General features: G+C 37.8%; 7 non-coding genes across 7 annotated transcripts; all 7 read left to right on the top strand.

The window, feature by feature from the left end:
• The first annotated feature begins 622 nt into the window (after positions 1-622).
• TRNAF-GAA (transfer RNA phenylalanine (anticodon GAA)) lies at positions 623-695 on the top strand. The gene has a single exon. It is a non-coding gene; the product is annotated as a tRNA-Phe (tRNA).
• A 1092-nt stretch (positions 696-1787) lies between these two features.
• On the top strand, positions 1788-1860 carry TRNAF-GAA (transfer RNA phenylalanine (anticodon GAA)). The gene has a single exon. It is a non-coding gene; the product is annotated as a tRNA-Phe (tRNA).
• Positions 1861-4124: 2264 nt separating this feature from the next.
• TRNAF-GAA (transfer RNA phenylalanine (anticodon GAA)) lies at positions 4125-4197 on the top strand. The gene has a single exon. It is a non-coding gene; the product is annotated as a tRNA-Phe (tRNA).
• A 4005-nt stretch (positions 4198-8202) lies between these two features.
• TRNAF-GAA (transfer RNA phenylalanine (anticodon GAA)) lies at positions 8203-8275 on the top strand. The gene has a single exon. It is a non-coding gene; the product is annotated as a tRNA-Phe (tRNA).
• A 2261-nt stretch (positions 8276-10536) lies between these two features.
• Positions 10537-10609, top strand: TRNAF-AAA (transfer RNA phenylalanine (anticodon AAA)). Its single transcript has one exon. It is a non-coding gene; the product is annotated as a tRNA-Phe (tRNA).
• A 1081-nt stretch (positions 10610-11690) lies between these two features.
• On the top strand, positions 11691-11763 carry TRNAF-GAA (transfer RNA phenylalanine (anticodon GAA)). The gene has a single exon. It is a non-coding gene; the product is annotated as a tRNA-Phe (tRNA).
• A 1671-nt stretch (positions 11764-13434) lies between these two features.
• TRNAF-GAA (transfer RNA phenylalanine (anticodon GAA)) lies at positions 13435-13507 on the top strand. Its single transcript has one exon. It is a non-coding gene; the product is annotated as a tRNA-Phe (tRNA).
• The last annotated feature ends 2991 nt before the right edge of the window (positions 13508-16498 follow it).

The raw sequence follows: 16498 nt of genomic DNA, 5'->3' as shown, positions 1-16498 counted from the left end.
TGGTTTAAATTAAAGTATGAAGACCACATCTATAAGCAGGCCGAAATAGCTCAGTTGGGAGAGCGTCACACTGAAGATCTAAAGGTCCCTTGTTCAATCCTGGGTTTCGGCACAGTTGAGAGGTTCCTTGCTTCTAACAAAATAGGTCTTGGAATCAGCTGTAGTACTTTTTCTCTATTCATCAAATTTTTTCCAACTGATCTACAACACAATCAATTTAACATAGACTTTGCTTTATGTCCTCCTTCTAAACTTGCTTCCACCTCTCTTACCTTCAGGTTTGACAATGAATATTTCCCATTTCATGCTTTTTTGTAAAGTAAACTCTTGTCTGCATCACATTCCACTTCCCCTTGAACACAGATGTCAGTAGTCAGATGACATTGCTTACCTACTCATGCCAAATATATCTGGGTAATATAGTGCTAGTCCATTCAGAGTTAAAAAAACAACTACCTAACCTGGATCCCAAAAATGCTATTTACCCATTGCACCAGTTAACTGGGGAATGATACAGGACTCCTTAAAACATATCTCTACCATATGAGGTTAAAAATCCAGGTCCTGCATCTATTTTGTTAAATGGTTCAAATTAAAGTATGAAAACCCCAGCTATCAGAAGGCCGAAATAGCTCAGTTGGGAGAGTGTTAGACTGAAGATCTAAAGGTCCCTGGTTCAATCCCAGGTTTCGGCACAGTTGAGAGGTTCCTTGCTTCTAACAAAATAGGTCTTGGAATCAGCTGTACTACTTTTTCTCTATTCATCAAATTTTTTCCAACTGATCTACAACACAATCAATTTAACATAGACTTTGCTTCATGTCCTCCTTCTAAACTTGCTTCGACTTCTCTTACCTTCAGGTTTGACAATGAATATTTCCCATTTTATGCTTTTTTGTAAAGTAAACTCTTGTCTGCATTACCTTCCACTTCATCTTGAACACAGATGTCAGTAGTCAGATGACATTGCTTACCAAATCATGCCAAATATATCTGGGTAATATAGTGCTAGTCCATTCAGAGTTAAAAAAACAACTACCTAACCTGGATCCCAAAAATTCTATTTACCCATTGCACCAGTTAATTGAGGAATGATACAGGAGTCCTTAAAACATATCTCTACGATATGCGGTTAAATATCTAGGTCCTGCATCTATTTTGTTAAATGGTTTAAATTAAAGTATGAAGACCACAAATATAAGCAGGCCGAAATAGCTCAGTTGGGAGAGCGTTAGATTGAAAATCTAAAGGTCCTTCATTCAATCCCGGGTTTCGGCACAGTTGAGAGGTTCCTTGCTTCTAACAAAATAGGTCTTGGAATCAGCTGTACTACTTTTTCTCTATTCATCAAATTTTTTCCAACTGATCTACAACACAATCAATTTAACATAGACTTTGCTTTATGTCCTCCTTCTAAACTTGCTTCGACTTCTCTTACCTTCAGGTTTGACAATGAATATTTCCCATTTCATGCTTTTTTGTAAAGTAAACTCTTGTCTGCATCACATTCCACTTCCCCTTGAACACAGATGTCAGTAGTCAGATGACATTGCTTACCTACTCATGCCAAATATATCTGGGTAATATAGTGCTAGTCCATTCAGAGTTAAAAAAACAACTACCTAACCTGGATCCCAAAAATGCTATTTACCCATTGCACCAGTTAACTGGGGAATGATACAGGACTCCTTAAAACATATCTCTACCATATGAGGTTAAAAATCCAGGTCCTGCATCTATTTTGTTAAATGGTTCAAATTAAAGTATGAAGACCCAGCTATCAGAAGGCCGAAATAGCTCAGTTGGGAGAGCGTTAGACTGAAGATCTAAAGGTCCCTGGTTCAATCCCAGGTTTCGGCACATTTGAGAGGGTCCTTGCTTCTAACAAAATAGGTCTTGGAATCAGCTGTAGTACTTTTTCTCTATTCATCAAATTTTTTCCAACTGATCTACAACACAATCAATTTAACATAGACTTTGCTTTATGTCCTCCTTCTAAACTTGCTTCCACCTCTCTTACCTTCAGGTTTGACAATGAATATTTCCCATTTCATGCTTTTTTGTAAAGTAAACTCTTGTCTGCATTACCTTCCGCTTCCCCTTGAACACAGATGTCAGTAGTCAGATGACATTGCTTACCTACTCATGCCAAATATATCTGGGTAATATAGTGCTAGTCCATTCAGAGTTAAAAAAACAACTACCTAACCTGGATCCCAAAAATGCTATTTACCCATTGCACCAGTTAATTGCGGAATGATACAGGACTCCTTAAAACATATCTCTACCATATGAGGTTAAAAATCCAGGTCCTGCATCTATTTTGTTAAATGGTTTAAATTAAAGTATGAAGACCACAAATATAAGTAGGCCGAAATAGCTCAGTTGGGAGAGCGTTAGACTGAAGATATAAAGGCCCCTGATTCAATCCCGGGTTTCGGCACAGTTGAGAGGTTCCTTGCTTCTAACAAAATAGGTCTTGGAATCAGCTGTAGTACTTTTTTCTCTATCAACATTTTTATCAACTGATCTACAAAATTATCAATTCAACATAGACTTTGCTTTCTGTCCTCCTTTTAAACTTTCTTCCACCTATCTTGCCTTCAGGTTTGACTATGAATGTTTCCCATTTCGTCCTTTTTTGTAAAGTAAACTCTTGTCTGCATCACATTCCACTTCCCCTTGAACACAGATGTCAGCAGTCAGATGACATTGCTTACCTACTCATGCCAAATATATCTGGGTAATATAGTGCTAGTCCATTCAGAGTTAAAAAAAACAACTACCTAACCTGGATCCCAAAAATGCTATTTACCCATTGCACCAGTTAACTGCGGAATGATACAGGACTCCTTAAAACATATCTCTACCATATGAGGTTAAAAATCCAGGTCCTGCATCTATTTTGTTAAATGGTTCAAATTAAAGTATGAAGACCGCAGCTATCAGAAGGCCGAAATAGCTCAGTTGGGAGAGCGTTAGACTGAAGATCTAAAGGTCCCTGGTTCAATCCTGGGTTTCGGCACAGATGAGAGGTTCCTTGCTTCAAACAAATATAGGTCTTGGAATCAGCTGTAGTACTTTTTCTCTATTCATCAAATTTTTTCCAACTGATCTACAACACAATCAATTTAACATAGACTTTGCTTTATGTCCTCCTTCTAAACCTGCTTCCACCTCTCTTACCTTCAGGTTTGACAATGAATATTAACCATTTCATGCTTTTTTGTAAAGTAAACTCTTGTCTGCATTACCTTCCACTTCCCCTTGAACACAGATGCAGATGTCAGTAGTCAGATGACATTGCTTACCTACTCATGCCAAATACGTCTGGGTAATATAGTGCTAGTCCATTCGGAGTTAAAAAAAAAAATGACCTAACCTGGATCCCAAAAATATTATTTACCCATTGCACCAGTTAATTGCGGAATGATACAGGACTCCTTAAAACATATCTCTACCATATGAGGTTAAAAATCCAGGTCCTGCATCTATTTCGTTAAATGGTTTAAATTAAAGTATGAAGACCAGGGGTATAAGTAGGCCGAAATAGCTCAGTTGGGAGAGCGTTAGACTGAAGATCTAAAGGTCCCTGGTTCAATTCTGGGTTTCGGAACAGTTGAGAGGTTCCTTGTTTCTAACAAAATAGATCTTGGAATCAGCTGTAGTACTTTTTTCTCTATCAACATTTTTATCAGCTGATCTACAAAATGATCAATTCAACATAGACTTTGCTTTCTGTCCTCCTTTTAAACTTTCTTCCTCCTATCTTGCCTTCAGGTTTGACTATGAATGTTTCCCATTTAGTCCTTTTTTGTAAAGTAAACTCTTGTCTGCATCCCATTCCACTTCCCCTTGAACACAGATGTCAGTAGTCAGATGACATTGCTTACCTACTCATGCCAAATATATCTGGGTAATATAGTGCTAGTCCATTCAGAGTTAAAAAAACAACTACCTAACCTGGATCCCAAAAATGCTATTTACCCATTGCACCAGTTAACTGGGGAATGATACAGGACTCCTTAAAACATATCTCTACCATATGATGTTAAAAATCCAGGTCCTGCATCTATTTTGTTAAATGGTTCAAATTAAAGTATGAAGACCCCATCTATCAGAAGGCCGAAATAGCTCAGTTGGGAGAGCGTTAGACTGAAGATCTAAAGGTCCCTGGTTCAATCCCAGGTTTCGGCACAGTTGAGAGGTTCCTTGTTTCTAACAAAGTAGGTCTTGGAATCAGCTGTAGTACTTTTTCTCTATTCGTCAAATTTTTTCCAACTGATCTACAACACAATCAATTTAACATAGACTTTGCTTTATGTCCTCCTTCTAAACTTGCTTCCACCTCTCTTATCTTCAGGTTTGACAATGAATATTTCCCATTTCATGATTTTTTGTAAAGTAAACTTTTGTCTGCATTACCTTCCACTTCCCCTTGAACACAGATGTCAGTAGTCAGATGACATTGCTTACCTACTCATGCCAAATATATCTGGGTAATATAGTGCTAGTCCATTCAGAGTTAAAAAAACAACTACCTAACCTGGATCCCAAAAATGCTATTTACCCATTGCACCAGTTAACTGGGGAATTATACAGGACTCCTTAAAACATATCTCTACCATATGAGGTTAAAAATCCAGGTCCTGCATCTATTTTGTTAAATGGTTCAAATTAAAGTATGAAGACTCCAGTTATCAGAAGGCCAAAATAGCTCGTTGGGAGAGCGTTAGACTGAAGATCTAAAGGTCCCTGGTTCAATCCCGGGTTTTGGCACAGTTGAGAGGTTACTTGCTTCTAACAGAATAGGTCTTGGAATCAGCTGTAGTACTTTTTCTCTATTCATCAAATTTTTTCCAACTGATCTACAACACAATCAATTTAACATAGACTTTGCTTTCTGTCCTCCTTCTAAACTTGCTTCCACCTCTCTTACCTTCAGGTTTGACAATGAATATTTCCCATTTCATGCTTTTTTGTAAAGTAAACTCTTGTCTGCATTACCTTCCACTTCCCCTTGAACACAGATGTCAGTAGTCAGATGACATTGCTTACCTACTCATGCCAAATATATCTGGGTAATATAGTGCTAGTCCATTCAACGTTAAAAAAACAACTACCTAACCTGGATCCCAAAAATGCTATTTACCCATTGCACCAGTTAATTGCGGAATGATACAGGACTCCTTAAAACATATCTCTACCATATGAGGTTAAAAATCCAGGTCCTGCATCTATTTTGTTAAATGGTTTAAATTAAAGTGTGAAGACTACAGATATAAGCAGTCCGAAATAGCTCAGTTAGGAGAGCATTAGACTGAAGATCTAAAGGTCCCTGGTTCAATCCCGGGTTTCGGCAGAGTTGAGAGGTTCCTTGCTTTTAACAAAATAGGTATTGGAATCAGCTGTAGTACTTTTTTCTCTATCAACATTTTTATCAACTGATCTACAAAATGATCAATTCAACATATACTTTGCTTTCTGTCCTCCTTTTAAACTTTCTTCCACCTATCTTGCCTTCAGGTTTGACTATGAATGTTTCCCATTTCGTCCTTTTTTGTAAAGTAAACTCTTGTCTGCATCACATTCCACTTCCCCTTGAACACAGATGTCAGTAGTCAGATGACATTGCTTACCTACTCATGCCAAATATATCTGGGTGATATAGTGCTAGTCCATTCAGAGTTAAAAAAACAACTACCTAACCTGGATCCCAAAAATGCTATTTACCCATTGCACCAGTTAACTGCGGAATGATACAGGACTCCTTAAAACATATCTCTACCATATGAGGTTAAAAATCCAGGTCCTGCATCTATTTTGTTAAATGGTTCAAATTAAAGTATGAAGACTCCAGCTATCAGAAGGCTGAAATAGGTCAGTTGGGAGAGCGTTAGACAGAAGATCTAAAGGTCCCTGGTTCGATCCCGGGTTTCGGCACAGATGAGAGGTTTCTTGATTCTAACAAAATAGGTCTTGGAATCAGCTGTAGTACTTTTTCTCTATTCATCAAGTTTTTTCCAACTGATCTACAACACAATCAATTTAACATAGACTTTGCTTTATGTCCTCCTTCTAAACTTGCTTCCACCTCTCTTAGCTTCAGGTTTGACAATGAATATTTCCCATTTCATGCTTTTTTGTAAAGTAAACTCTTGTCTGCATTACCTTCCACTTCCCCTTGAACACAGATGCAGATGTCAGTAGTCAGATGACATTGCTTACCTACTCATGCCAAATACGTCTGGGTAATATAGTGATAGTCCATTCGGAGTTAAAAAAAAATGACCTAACCTGGATCCCAAAAATATTATTTACCCATTGCACCAGTTAATTGCTGAATGATAAAGGACTCCTTAAAACATATCTCTAACATATAAGGTCAAATATCCAGGTCATGCATCTATTTAGTTAAATGGTTAAAATCAAAGTATGAAGATTACAGCTAACAGCAGGCTGAAATAGCTCAGTTGGGAGAGCGTTAGACTGAATATCTAAAGGTCCCTGGTTCAATCCCGGTTTTCGGCAATGTTGAGAGGTTTCTTGTTTCTCACAAAGTAAGTCTTGTAATCAGCTGTAGTACTTTTTTCTCTATCAACATTTTTATCAACTGATCTACAAAATGATCAATTCAACATAGACGTTGCTTTCTGTCCTCCTTTTAAACTTTCTTCCACCTATCTTGCCTTCAGGTTTGACTATGAATGTTTCCCATTTCGTCCTTTTTTGTAAAGTAAACTCTTGTCTGCATCACATTCCACTTCCTCTTGAACACAGATGTCAGTAGTCAGATGACATTGCTTACCTACTCATGCCAAATATATCTGGGTAATATAGTGCCAGTCCATTCAGAGTTAAAAAAACAACTACCTAACCTGGATCCCAAAAATGCTATTTACCCATTGCACCAGTTAACTGCGGAATGATACAGGACTCCTTAAAACATATCTCTCCCATATGAGGTTAAAATCCAGGTCCTGCATCTATTTTGTTAAATGGTTCAAATTAAAGTATGAAGACCCCAACTCTCAGAAGGCCAAAATAGTTCAGTTTGGAGAGCGTTAGACTGAAGATCTAAAGGTTCCTGGTTCAATCCCGGCTTTCGGCACAGTTGAGAGGTTCCTTGCTTCTAACAAAATAGGTCCTGGAATCAGCTGTAGTACTTTTTCTCTATTCATCAAAGTTTTCCAACTGATCTACAGCACAATCAATTTAACATAGACTTTGCTTTATGTCCTCCTTCTAAACTTGCTTCCACCTCTCTTACCTTCTGGTTTGACAATGAATATATCCCATTTCATGCTTTTTTGTAAAGTAAACTCTTGTCTGCATTACCTTCCACTTCCCCTTGAACACAGATGTCAGTAGTCAGATGACATTGCTTACCTACTCATGCCAAATACGTCTGGGTAATATAGTGCTAGTCCATTCGGAGTTAAAAAAAAAAATGACCTAACCTGGATCCCAAAAATATTATTTACCCATTGCACCAGTTAATTGCGGAATGATACAGGACTCCTTAAAACATATCTCTACCATATGAGGTTAAAAATCCAGGTCCTGCATCTATTTCGTTAAATGGTTTAAATTAAAGTATGAAGACCAGGGGTATAAGTAGGCCGAAATAGCTCAGTTGGGAGAGCGTTAGACTGAAGATCTAAAGGTCCCTGGTTCAATTCTGGGTTTCGGAACAGTTGAGAGGTTCCTTGTTTCTAACAAAATAGGTCTTGGAATCAGCTGTAGTACTTTTTTCTCTATCAACATTTTTATCAGCTGATCTACAAAATGATCAATTCAACATAGACTTTGCTTTCTGTCCTCCTTTTAAACTTTCTTCCTCCTATCTTGCCTTCAGGTTTGACTATGAATGTTTCCCATTTAGTCCTTTTTTGTAAAGTAAACTCTTGTCTGCATCCCATTCCACTTCCCCTTGAACACAGATGTCAGTAGTCAGATGACATTGCTTACCTACTCATGCCAAATATATCTGGGTAATATAGTGCTAGTCCATTCAGAGTTAAAAAAACAACTACCTAACCTGGATCCCAAAAATGCTATTTACCCATTGCACCAGTTAACTGGGGAATGATACAGGACTCCTTAAAACATATCTCTACCATATGATGTTAAAAATCCAGGTCCTGCATCTATTTTGTTAAATGGTTCAAATTAAAGTATGAAGACCCCATCTATCAGAAGGCCGAAATAGCTCAGTTGGGAGAGCGTTAGACTGAAGATCTAAAGGTCCCTGGTTCAATCCCAGGTTTCGGCACAGTTGAGAGGTTCCTTGTTTCTAACAAAGTAGGTCTTGGAATCAGCTGTAGTACTTTTTCTCTATTCGTCAAATTTTTTCCAACTGATCTACAACACAATCAATTTAACATAGACTTTGCTTTATGTCCTCCTTCTAAACTTGCTTCCACCTCTCTTATCTTCAGGTTTGACAATGAATATTTCCCATTTCATGATTTTTTGTAAAGTAAACTTTTGTCTGCATTACCTTCCACTTCCCCTTGAACACAGATGTCAGTAGTCAGATGACATTGCTTACCTACTCATGCCAAATATATCTGGGTAATATAGTGCTAGTCCATTCAGAGTTAAAAAAACAACTACCTAACCTGGATCCCAAAAATGCTATTTACCCATTGCACCAGTTAACTGGGGAATTATACAGGACTCCTTAAAACATATCTCTACCATATGAGGTTAAAAATCCAGGTCCTGCATCTATTTTGTTAAATGGTTCAAATTAAAGTATGAAGACTCCAGTTATCAGAAGGCCAAAATAGCTCGTTGGGAGAGCGTTAGACTGAAGATCTAAAGGTCCCTGGTTCAATCCCGGGTTTTGGCACAGTTGAGAGGTTACTTGCTTCTAACAGAATAGGTCTTGGAATCAGCTGTAGTACTTTTTCTCTATTCATCAAATTTTTTCCAACTGATCTACAACACAATCAATTTAACATAGACTTTGCTTTCTGTCCTCCTTCTAAACTTGCTTCCACCTCTCTTACCTTCAGGTTTGACAATGAATATTTCCCATTTCATGCTTTTTTGTAAAGTAAACTCTTGTCTGCATTACCTTCCACTTCCCCTTGAACACAGATGTCAGTAGTCAGATGACATTGCTTACCTACTCATGCCAAATATATCTGGGTAATATAGTGCTAGTCCATTCAACGTTAAAAAAACAACTACCTAACCTGGATCCCAAAAATGCTATTTACCCATTGCACCAGTTAATTGCGGAATGATACAGGACTCCTTAAAACATATCTCTACCATATGAGGTTAAAAATCCAGGTCCTGCATCTATTTTGTTAAATGGTTTAAATTAAAGTATGAAGACTACAGATATAAGCAGTCCGAAATAGCTCAGTTAGGAGAGCATTAGACTGAAGATCTAAAGGTCCCTGGTTCAATCCCGGGTTTCGGCAGAGTTGAGAGGTTCCTTGCTTTTAACAAAATAGGTATTGGAATCAGCTGTAGTACTTTTTTCTCTATCAACATTTTTATCAACTGATCTACAAAATGATCAATTCAACATATACTTTGCTTTCTGTCCTCCTTTTAAACTTTCTTCCACCTATCTTGCCTTCAGGTTTGACTATGAATGTTTCCCATTTCGTCCTTTTTTGTAAAGTAAACTCTTGTCTGCATCACATTCCACTTCCCCTTGAACACAGATGTCAGTAGTCAGATGACATTGCTTACCTACTCATGCCAAATATATCTGGGTGATATAGTGCTAGTCCATTCAGAGTTAAAAAAACAACTACCTAACCTGGATCCCAAAAATGCTATTTACCCATTGCACCAGTTAACTGCGGAATGATACAGGACTCCTTAAAACATATCTCTACCATATGAGGTTAAAAATCCAGGTCCTGCATCTATTTTGTTAAATGGTTCAAATTAAAGTATGAAGACTCCAGCTATCAGAAGGCTGAAATAGGTCAGTTGGGAGAGCGTTAGACAGAAGATCTAAAGGTCCCTGGTTCGATCCCGGGTTTCGGCACAGATGAGAGGTTTCTTGATTCTAACAAAATAGGTCTTGGAATCAGCTGTAGTACTTTTTCTCTATTCATCAAGTTTTTTCCAACTGATCTACAACACAATCAATTTAACATAGACTTTGCTTTATGTCCTCCTTCTAAACTTGCTTCCACCTCTCTTAGCTTCAGGTTTGACAATGAATATTTCCCATTTCATGCTTTTTTGTAAAGTAAACTCTTGTCTGCATTACCTTCCACTTCCCCTTGAACACAGATGCAGATGTCAGTAGTCAGATGACATTGCTTACCTACTCATGCCAAATACGTCTGGGTAATATAGTGATAGTCCATTCGGAGTTAAAAAAAAATGACCTAACCTGGATCCCAAACATATTATTTACCCATTGCACCAGTTAATTGCTGAATGATACAGGACTCCTTAAAACATATCTCTAACATATAAGGTCAAATATCCAGGTCATGCATCTATTTAGTTAAATGGTTCAAATCAAAGTATGAAGACTACAGCTAGCAGCAGGCCGAAATAGCTCAGTTGGGAGAGCGTTAGACTAAATATCTAAAGGTCCCTGGTTCAATCCCGTTTTTCGGCAATGTTGAGAGGTTTCTTGTTTCTCACAAAGTAAGTCTTGTAATCAGCTGTAGTACTTTTTTCTCTATCAACATTTTTATCAACTGATCTACAAAATGATCAATTCAACATAGACGTTGCTTTCTGTCCTCCTTTTAAACTTTCTTCCACCTATCTTGCCTTCAGGTTTGACTATGAATGTTTCCCATTTCGTCCTTTTTTGTAAAGTAAACTCTTGTCTGCATCACATTCCACTTCCCCTTGAACACAGATGTCAGTAGTCAGATGACATTGCTTACCTACTCATGCCAAATACGTCTGGGTAATATAGTGCTAGTCCATTCGGAAAAAAATGACCTAACCTGGATCACATAAATATTATTTACTCATTGCACCAGTTAACTGCTGAATGATGCAGGACTCCTTAAAACATATCTCTAACATATAAGGTCAAATATCCAGGTCATGCATCTATTTAGTTAAATGGTTCAAATCAAAGTATGAAGACTACAGATAGCAGCTGGCCAAAATAGCTCAGTTGGGAGGGCGTTAGACTGAAGATCTAAAGGTCCCTGGTTCAATCCCGGGTTTCGGCACAGTTGAGAGGTTCCTTGCTTCTAACAAAATAGGTCTTGGAATCAGCTGTAGTACTTTTTTCTCTATCAACATTTTTATCAACTGATCTACAACACAATCAATTTAACATTGACTTTGCTTTATGTCCTCCTTCTAAACTTGCTTCCACCTCTCTTACCTTCAGGTTTGACAATGAATATTTCCCATTTCATGATTTTTGTAAAGTAAACTCTTGTCTGCATCACATTCCACTTCCCCTTGAACACAGATGTCAGTAGTCAGATGACATTGCTTACCTACTCATGCCAAATATATCTGGGTAATATAGTGCTAGTCCATTCAGAGTTAAAAAAACAACTACCTAACCTGGATCCCAAAAATGCTATTTCCCCATTGCACCAGTTAACTGGGGAATGATACAGGACTCCTTAAAACATATCTCTACCATATGAGGTTAAAAATCCAGGTCCTGCATCTATTTTGTTAAATGGTTTAAATTAAAGTATGAAGACCACAGATATAAGCAGGCCGAAATAGCTCAGTTGGGAGAGCGTTAGACTGAAGATCTAAAGGTCCCTGGTTCAATCCCGGGTTTCGGCACAGTTGAGAGGTTCCTTGCTTCTAACAAAATAGGTTTTGGAATCAGCTGTAGTACTTTTTTCTCTATCAACATTTTTATCAACTGATCGCAAAATGATCAATTCAACATAGACTTTGCTTTCTGTCCACCTTTTAAACTTTCTTCCACCTATCTTGCCTTCAGGTTTGACTATGAATGTTTCCCATTTCGTCCTTTTTTGTAAAGTAAACTCTTGTCTGCATCACATTCCACTTCCCCTTGAACACAGATGTCAGTAGTCAGATGACATTGCTTACCTACTCATGACAAATATATCTGGGTAATATAGTGCTAGTCCATTCAGAGTTAAAAAAACAACTACCTAACCTGGATCCCAAAAATGCTATTTACCCATTGCACCAGTTAACTGCGGAATGATACAGGACTCCTTAAAACATATCTCTACCATATGAGGTTAAAAATCCAGGTCCTGCATCTATTTTGTTAAATGGTTCAAATTAAAGTATGAAGACCCCAGCTATCAGAAGGCCGAAATAGCTCAGTTGGGAGAGCGTTAGACTGAAGATCTAAAGGTCCCTGGTTCAATCCTGGGTTTCGGCACAGATGAGAGGTTCCTTGCTTCTAACAAAATAGGTCTTGGAATCAGCTGTAGTACTTTTTCTCTATTCATCAAATTTTTTCCAACTGATCTACAACACAATCAATTTAACATAGACTTTGCTTTATGTCCTCCTTCTAAACTTGCTTCCACCTCTCTTACCTTCAGGTTTGACAATGAATATTTCCCATTTCATGCTTTTTTGTAAAGTAAACTCTTGTCATCATTACCTTCCACTTCCCCTTGAACACAGATGTCAGTATTCAGATGACATTGCTTACCTACTCATGCCAAATACATCTGGGTAATATAGTGCTAGTCTATTCGGAGTTAAAAAAAAAATGACCTAACCTGGATCCCAAAAATATTATTTACCCATTGCACCAGTTAACTGCTGAATGATACAGGACTCCTTAAAACATATCTCTAACATATAAGGTCAAATATCCAGGTCATGCATCTATTTAGTTAAATGGTTCAAAGCAAAGTATGAAGACTACAGCTAGCAGCAGGCCGAAATAGCTCAGTTAGGAGAGCGTTAGACTGAAGATCTAAAGGTCCCTGGTTCAATCCCGGTTTTCAGCAATGTTGAGAGGTTTCTTGTTTCTCACAAAGTAAGTCTTGTAATCAGCTGTAGTACTTTTTTCTCTATCAACATTTTTATCAACTGATCTACAAAATGATCAATTCAACATAGACGTTGCTTTCTGTCCTCCTTTTAAACTTTCTTCCACCTATCTTGCCTTCAGGTTTGACTATGAATGTTTCCCATTTCGTCCTTTTTTGTAAAGCAAACTCTTGTCTGCATCACATTCCACTTCCCCTTGAACACAGATGTCAGTAGTCAGATGACATTGCTTACCTACTCATGCCAAATATTTCTGGGTAATATAGTGCTAGTCCTTTCAGAGTTAAAAAAACAACTACCTAACCTGGATCCCAAAAATGCTATTTACCCATTGCACCAGTTAACTGGGGAATGATACAGGACTCCTTAAAACATATCTCTACCATATGAGGTTAAAAATCCAGGTCCTGCATCTATTTTGTTAAATGGTTCAAATTAAAGTATGAAGACCCCAGTTATCAGAAGGCCGAAATAGCTCAGTTGGGAGAGCGTTAGACTGAAGATCTAAAGGTCCCTGGTTCAATCCCGGGTTTCGGCACAGTTGAGAGGTTCCTTGCTTCTAACAGAATAGGCTGTAGTACTTTTTCTCTATTCATCAAATTTTTTCCAACTGATCTACAACACAATCAATTTAACATAGACTATGCTTTATGTCCTCCTTCTAAACTTTCTTCCACCTCTCTTACCTTCAGGTTTGACAATGAATATTTCCCATTTCATGCTTATTTGTAAAGTAAACTCTTGTCTGCATTACCTTCCACTTCCCCTTGAACACAGATGTCAGTAGTCAGATGACATTGCTTACCTACTCATGCCAAATATATCTTGGTAATATAGTGCTAGTCCATTCAGCGTTAAAAAAACAACTACCTAACCTGGATCCAAAAAATGCTATTTACCTATTGCACCAGTTAATTGCGGAATGATACAGGACTCCTTAAAACATATCTCTACCATATGAGGTTAAAAATCCAGGTCCTGCATCTATTTTGTTAAATGGTTTAAATTAAAGTATGAAGACCACAGATATAAGCAGGCCGAAATAGCTTAGTTGGGAGAGCATTAGACTGAAGATCTAAAGGTCCCTGGTTCAATCCTGGGTTTCGGCACATTTGAGAGGTTCCTTGCTTCTAGCAAAATAGGTCTTGGAATCAGCTGTAGTACTTTTTTCTCTATCAACATTTTTATCAACTGATCTACAAAATGATCAATTCAACATAGACGTTGCTTTCTGTCCTCCTTTTAAACTTTCTTCCACCTATCTTGCCTTCAGGTTTGACTATGAATGTTTCCCATTTCGTCCTTTTTTGTAAAGCAAACTCTTGTCTGCATCACATTCCACTTCCCCTTGAACACAGATGTCAGTAGTCAGATGACATTGCTTACCTACTCATGCCAAATATATCTGGGTAATATAGTGCTAGTCCATTCAGAGTTAAAAAAACAACTACCTAACCTGGATCCCAAAAATGCTATTTACCCATTGCACCAGTTAACTGGGGAATGATACAGGACTCCTTAAAACATATCTCTACCATATGAGGTTAAAAATCCAGGTCCTGCATCTATTTTGTTAAATGGTTCAAATTAAAGTATGAAGACCCCAGTTATCAGAAGGCCGAAATAGCTCAGTTGGGAGAGCGTTAGACTGAAGATCTAAAGGTCCCTCGTTCAATCCCGGGTTTCGGCACAGTTGAGAGGTTCCTTGCTTCTAACAGAATAGGTCTTGGAATAGGCTGTAGTACTTTTTCTCTATTCATCAAATTTTTTCCAACTGATCTACAACACAATCAATTTAACATAGACTTTGCTTCATGTCCTCCTTCTAAACTTGCTTCCACCTCTCTTAGCTTCAGGTTTGACAATGAATATTTCCCATTTCATGCTTTTTTGTAAAGTAAACTCTTGTCTGCATTACCTTCCACTTCCCCTTGAACACAGATGTCAGTAGTCAGATGACATTGCTTACCTACTCATGCCAAATACGTCTGGGTAATATAGTGCTAGTCCATTCGGAGTTAAAAAAAAAATGACCTAACCTGGATCCCAAAAATATTATTTACCCATTGCACCAGTTAATTGCGGAATGATACAGGACTCCTTAAAACATATCTCTACCATATGAGGTTAAAAATCCAGGTCCTGCATCTATTTCGTTAAATGGTTTAAATTAAAGTATGAAGACCACAGCTATAAGCAGGCCGAAATAGCTCAGTTGGGAGAGCGTTAGACTGAAGATCTAAAGGTCCCGGGTTTCGGCACAGTTGAGAGGTTCCTTGCTTCTAACAAAATAGGTCTTGGAATCAGCTGTAGTACTTTTTTCTCTATCAACATTTTTATCAACTGATCTACAAAATGATCAATTCAACATAGACTTTGCTTTCTGTCCTCCTTTTAAACTTTCTTCCACCTATCTTGTCTTCAGGTTTGACTATGAATGTTTCCCATTTCGTCCTTTTCTGTAAAGTAAACTCTTGTCTGCATCACATTCCACTTCCCCTTGAACACAGATGTCAGTAGTCAGATGACATTGCTTACCTACTCATGCCAAATATATCTGGGTAATATAGTGCTAGTCCATTCAGAGTTAAAAAAATAACTACCTAACCTGGATCCCAAAAAATGCTATTTACCCATTGCACCAGTTAACTGGGGAATGATACAGGACTCCTTAAAACATATCTCTACCATATGAGGTTAAAAATCCAGGTCCTGCATCTATTTTGTTAAATGGTTCAAATTAAAGTATGAAGACCCCAGCTATCAGAAGGCTGAAATAGCTCAGTTGGGAGAGGGTTAGACTGAAGATCTAAAGGTCCCTGGTTCAATACCAGGTTTCGGCACAGTTGAGAGGTTCCTTGCTTCTAACAAAATAGGTCTTGGAATCAGCTGTAGTACTTTTTCTCTATTCATCAAATGTTTTCCAACTGATCTACAACACAATCAATTTAACATAGACTTTGCTTTATGTCCTAACTTCTAAACTTGCTTCCACCTCTCTTACCTTCAGGTTTGACAATGAATATTTCCCATTTCATGCTTTTTTGTAAAGTAAACTCTTGTCTGCATTACCTTCCACTTCCCCTTGAACACAGATGTCAGTAGTCAGATGACATTGCTTACCTCCTCATGCCAAATACGTCTGGGTAATATAGTGCTAGTCCATTCGGAGTTAAAAAAAAAATGACCTAACCTGGATCCCAAAAATATTATTTACCCATTGCACCAGTTAATTGCGGAATGATACAGGACTCCTTAAAACATATCTCTACCATATGAGGTTAAAAATCCATGTCCTGCATCTATTTTGTTAAATGGTTTAAATTAAAGTATGAAGTCCACAAATATAAGCAGGCCGAAATAGCTCAGTTGGGAGAGCGTTAGACTGAAGATATAAAGGTCCCTGATTCAATCCCGGGTTTTGGCACAGTTGAGAGGTTCCTTGCTTCTAACAAAATAGGTGTTGGAATCAGCTGTAGTACTTTTTTCTCTATCAACATTTTTATCAACTGATCTACAAAATGATCAA

The sequence above is a fragment of the Lissotriton vulgaris genome, chromosome 8 (assembly GCF_964263255.1).
Source record: "Lissotriton vulgaris chromosome 8, aLisVul1.2, whole genome shotgun sequence".
In the NCBI taxonomy this organism is placed as follows: domain Eukaryota; kingdom Metazoa; phylum Chordata; class Amphibia; order Caudata; family Salamandridae; genus Lissotriton; species Lissotriton vulgaris.
Note: the sequence above shows the minus strand (reverse complement) of the source record. Positions and strands in the feature narration are given on the sequence as shown.